General features: G+C 40.6%; 1 pseudogene; it reads right to left on the reverse strand.

Annotated features, from left to right (window-relative positions):
• The window catches only part of LOC105477408 (ATP-binding cassette sub-family F member 2 pseudogene), a 125736-nt pseudogene extending 120293 nt beyond the window's left edge, over window positions 1-5443 (reverse strand).
• Between the last annotated feature and the right edge of the window lie 557 nt (window positions 5444-6000).

The following is a 6000-nucleotide window of genomic DNA, read 5'->3' on the forward strand; positions in this document are numbered from 1 at the left end:
GTCACCCGAGCTGGGGCACAGTCATGCCATCATAGCTCACTGCAGCCTTGGCCTCCCAGGCTCAAGCGATCCTCCCACCTCAGCCTCCTGAGTAGCTGGGATGACAGGTGCACCCCACCACACCCAGCTAATTTTTAAAATATTTTTAGAGACTAGTTCTTGCTATGTTGACAAAGCTGGTCTCAAACTCTTGGGCTCAAGTGATGCTCCTGCCTCAGCCTCCCTAAGTGCTGGGATTACAGGGGCCAGCTACCGCACCTGGCCTATAACTGAGTAAATACAAATGTTTAAATGCCAAATATTTAGGATTCATTATGACAATTTTACAGCAACACTTTAAGGAGAAAGCATGCCTGTAAAGACATGAATTAGATCATATAAATATTCCAGATAAAGGACTTCAGTACATGAAATACCAACGTGATATTGTATCTGTGGGACTAGCTACATTATGTGCTTGACAGACTGATGACTAGTTAAAAAGAAAAAAGCAAACTAATTCCATTAATTCAATGGATGTGGCTAAAATATGTAAACATATTAGGCATTATCACTAAAATCACTGTAGCAAAGTCATGTCTAAAACCCTGCAGCTTTGGAAGATGCCTCCGTCAATGGAAAAAATGAAACCAGACTGTTTGACTACACTTCATTCATCCTGTGCCCAGGAGGTGAGAAAATCTCTAAAAGAGGCCGGGCGCGGTGGCTCAAGCCTGTAATCCCAGCACTTTGGGAGGCCGAGATGGGCGGATCACGAGGTCAGGAGATCGAGACCATCCTGGCTAACACGGTGAAACCCCGTCTCTACTAAGAAATACAAAAAATAGCCGGGCGAGGTGGCGGCGCCTGTAGTCCCAGCTACTCGGGAGGCTGAGGCCGGAGAATGGCGTGAACCCGGGAGGCGGAGCTTGCAGTGAGCTGAGATCCGGCCACTGCACTCCAGCCTGGGCTACAGAGCGAGACTCCGTCTCAAAAAAAAAAAAAGAAAATCTCTAAAAGAGTGATAAATAGGAAGGGAAGTAAAAAAAAAAAAAATCAAAAAATTGGAACCAAATGTCACAATTAATTAAAATCGCTTTAGAAATTTTGTTTCAAAACTGAGTTATAACTAGAACTTCATTAGTACTTTTTAACAGCACATCACATTTTTAGCTGTTCTGTTAAGACCACTCTCTCAATAAGTACCAGAGACCTACAAATCATTAAAGATAATCATTCCAGAAGATTCTATTCCCACCAGTATTTTCTTCACTTTTCCTTTGGATGGAATTATAACTACATAACTTCTAATATCACCATTGAGCAGATACATGGTTCTCAGTTACTTTCTCAATCTCTCTGTTGGGATTGTACCAAACTCATTGTGTTTAAAACTGAACTCATTATCTTTCTTTTCAAAACCAGCGCATCCAGATATTTCTGTTTCTATTATCACTGTAACTCTTCTGCCATTTCACCTCAAAAGCTTAGAGTTTTCTCTGAATCTTATATTCTGTTACAGTTTGGATGTCTATCCCCTCCAAATCTCACCTTGAAATGAGATCCCCAATGTTGGAAGTGGGGCCTGGTGGGAGATATTTGGGCTATGGGAGCGGATCGCTCATGAATGGCTTGGTGCCTTCCCATGGTAGTGAACGAGTTCTCTCACTCTGTTAGCTCACAAGAGAGCTGGTTGTTTCGAGACTGGGACCTCCCTCCTTTCTCTCTTGTGTTCTCTCTTGCCAAGTGATACACTCGCTGCCCCTTTGCCTTCAGCTATGACTGGAAACTTCCTGAGGCTCTCACCAGAAGCAGATGCCAGCACTATGTTTCCTGTATAGGCTGCAGAACTATGAGCCAAATAACTCTTTTTTTTTTAAATATATAGAGTACCCAGCCTCAGGTATTCCTGCATGGCACTGCAAAACAGACTAACACTCATGTCTTTCCCACACCCTGATCTTTCTTGTTCTTATCTCAACACTATTTCTATTATTTCTCACTCTCATCTTTTCTTTCCCACTTTTTGGTGCCATCATTCTAGCCATGGTTACCTCTCCATTGTCTCTTGCCTGGAATATTGTAGTAGTTCCCTAAGTATGCATCATACCAGACTCAGTATTGTTATATCCCAAGGCTTGACTGCCTCTATACCATTTAAGGTTTTTTTTTTGTTTTTTTTTTTTTTTTTTTTTTGAGACGGAGTCTCACTCTGTCGCCCAGGCTGGAGTGCAGTAGCGCAATCTCGGCTCACTGCAAGCTCCGCCTCCCGGGTTCACGCCATTCTCCTGCCTCAGCCTCCCGAGTAGCTGGGACTACAGGCGCCGCCACCTCGCCCGGCTAGTTTTTCTGTATTTTTTAGTAGAGACGGGGTTTCACCGTGTTAGCCAGGATGGTCTCGATCTCCTGACCTCGTGATCCGCCCGTCTCGGCCTCCCAAAGTGCTGGGATTACAGGCTTAAACCACCGCGCCCGGCCCCGTTTAAGTATTTTTAAAGCACAAACCAATTCATGTAATTCTATGCTAAAAATCCCTAAATGTCTTTCCATTGTATATGAACAAAACAAAACCCTAATGCTTAAAGGCTCTTCTGAAAGCTTATTCTCTCCCAGTCTCCATGTTCCAGTATAACTGGGCCATTCTCACATTCTTTGAGTTTGCTCAAAGGCAGAAGCTCATGGTGCCTCTTTACCATGTCCTGTCTCTTCACCCCCATCTCCCTTCATCTCTTGGCTTCCTTGACCAGCCTGTTGCCTTCCTTGATTCCCTCCAGCCAAAGTTGGCCTCCCCATCCACCACCTAACTCTAATAGTCATTAATAAAACATATTTTGAAATAGTTTATAGAGAGGAATACAACTAACAAAGAATTTAAAACATAGTTGGGGATCTCAGGGTAACCTTCCCCAAAATAGTTTCTCTCCCTCTCTCATAGAGGTAAACATGACCATAATTTTGATCTTTTCCATTCATGTGAATTCTTTATAATTTTGCTATATACTTATATACCCTAAGTAATATATTTTAATTTATTTTTAATTTATAAATTACAAAATAATAAAATTTATAAATAATAAAAATTCTAAATATATATTTTTAATGTATTGAAATGATGTCATGTTATCTATGTTCCCTTATACATTAGGAGGATTTTAGGAGGGATGGGGCAGGGGGATGATTAACTCAACATCAAACCTTGCTGATACATATAATCCTAACTCCTTTATTTTTACTAATAGAGAGTATTCCATTGTCATAGTACACAATTTAAATTCTTTATTTGCTAGTCAAATTCCTCTTTATACTTCCTATACACAACTACACAGAGAAACTTTGTTGATAGATATTTAAATCACTTCCACATTTTTCTATTACAAACAATATCACTAGAATTATTTCTTTGTGCATCATTCCAGAGTTTTTTCTGCGTTTTTTTAACTAGAGGATAAATTACTGAGTTGTAAGATGTCTTTCAGTATTCATTTCTCACATCAGAAAACTGTTCCCATTGCTTCCCTTCTTCACCAAAACTTGGTATTTTCCTGGCTTCTGAATTTTTGTTTATCTGAGCGACACAACTTGTTTCTCATTGAGGTTTTAATTCACACTTTACAGATTATATATATATAGTTGAACGAGCTTATAGTTGGGGGCAGTTAGCAATCTGTTACAGTAAGCCCTCCAGGTGACCTCAATGCACATTAAGCTTGAGAACCACTGCCTGAGTGGATGGAATGTGTTTGAATTACAAAGTGGCAGATTTTCACTCAACAAAAGATTGCTTTATATGAAATATATACACTTTCTTCTGGCTATTTCTAGTGTAAACCCAAAATATCTGAGACAGGTGTCAGTCAATTTAGGAAGCTTACTTTGCCAAAGCTAAGGATGCATGCCCACGACACAGCCTCAGGAGGTCCTGACGACATGTGCTCAAGGTGGTTGGGGCATAGCTTGGTTTTATACATTTTTGGGAGACGTGAGACATCAATTAATATATGTAAGATATACATTAGTTTAGTCCAGGAAAGTGGGACAACTTGAAGCGGGGAGGGGGCTTCCAAGTCATAGGTAGATAAGAAACAAATGGTTGCATTCTTTTGAATTTCTAATTAGCCTTTACTGAATACACAATTTACAAGAATAGTCACTTACGCCTTAGTCTGGCTTAGTGCAGCAATAAGGCAATGGAGGTATGAACTCATAATATCTGAGACAGGTCTCAATTTAGCAAGTGTATTTTGCCAAGGTTAAGGACGTGCCCATGATACAGCCTCAGGAGGTCTTGACAGCATGTCCTCAAGGTGGCCATGGTACAGCTTGCTTTTGTACATTTTTAGGGAGACATGAGACATCAATCGATATGTGTAAGATGAACATTGGGTTAGTCTGGTGAGACCAGACAACTTGAAGTGGGGGCTTCTGGGTCAGAAGTAGGTAAGAGAGGAAAGGTTGCATTCTTATGAGTCTCTGATCAGCCTTCTACTGAATATATGTTTTAGTCTGGCTCAGTGAATCTGTAGTTTTACATAAACAGTAGGGCAGAGGAAGCAATCAGAAATGCATCTGTCTTAGGTGAGCCTCAGAGGGATGACTCTGAGTTCTGTCTGTCATTTGTCCACAAGGAATTTCTTGTGAGCAAATTGTGAGGGAGGTATGTAGCTCCTTACCTTTGTAGCTATCTTGTTTAGGATGGGAACCAGGTTTGCCTGATGCAGTTTCCAGCTTGATTTTTCCCTTGACTTAGTAATTTGGGGTCCCTAGATTTATTTTCCTTTCACAGAAGTGGTCAGATATGCATTTATCTCAGCGAGCAGAGGGATGACTTTTGAGTTCTGTCTGTCCTTTGTCCACAAGGAATTTCCTCGTGTGCAAATTGCGAGGGAGGTCTGTAGTTTTCTTAAAAATCTCTGTAGCTATTATATTTAGGAATAGAACGGGAGGCGGGTTTGTCCCGACAGCGCAGTTTCCAGAATTTTTCACTTTGGCTTAGTGATTCGGGGGTGCCAAGATTTATTTTCCTTTCACACTGGTAACACTTTAAAAACCATTTTCTTGGGAAAGTTTCCAAACAAATTAAAAAATAAAGAACACAATGCTCCCCATTTACCACTCACCCAACCAAGACAACCATAATTTTTCCAACAATTATTTAATCTATGTCTCCCTTTTTAATTGTGTTAGATGTAACAAAAGTATAATTGTTTTGCTAGCAAATCCCTTCTCTATTAAAATATATATATATACTTTTAAAGTACTCAAGGCCCCAGTAAAATTCTCTCAGAGATTTGTTTTAAAAAGAAAGAAATTTTAATAATTATACTTGCTCCCAAAGTAAATGAACCACTTAGAGAAATAGTGAAACTCTTACCCAATATGTTCTTAAAGATGTGGTTAATTTTATGTGTCAATTTGAATGGGCCACAGGGTGCCCAGATTAAACTCTGTTCCTTGATGTTCCTAGGAGGGTGTTTCCCGATGAGGTTAGCATTTGAATTAGTGAACTCGGTAAAGCAGATGAGCCTCCGCAGTGTGGTTGAGCATCATTCTGTCTGTTAAGAGGCTGAACACAACAAAAGGCAGAGGATGGAGAAATTTCACCCTTTCACACTCTTTTTTTCTACCTCACCATTTGAACTGACACATCTCATTTCATCTTACCCTGCCCTGGAACTAAATTACACCACCAGTTTTTCTGTGTTTCCAGGTTGCAGATGGCAGGTCATGGGACTTCTCAACCTTCATGGGCCAATTCCCCATAATAAATCTCCTTTTGTCAGAGGTGTTTAAACCAGAGCAACTCCATCTTGAATAGGGGCTGGGTAAAAGGAGTCTGAGACCTACTGGGCTGAATTCCCATGAGGTTAGGCATCCTTAGTCACAGGATGAAATAGGAGGTCAGCACAAGATACAGGTCACGAAGACCTTGCTGATAAAACACCTTGCAGTAGAGAAGCTGGCCAAATCCCACCAAAACCAAGATGGCCATGAGAATGACCGCTGGTCATCCTACTGCTCAAT

This window comes from Macaca nemestrina, chromosome 2 (assembly GCF_043159975.1).
Source record: "Macaca nemestrina isolate mMacNem1 chromosome 2, mMacNem.hap1, whole genome shotgun sequence".
Classification (NCBI taxonomy): domain Eukaryota; kingdom Metazoa; phylum Chordata; class Mammalia; order Primates; family Cercopithecidae; genus Macaca; species Macaca nemestrina.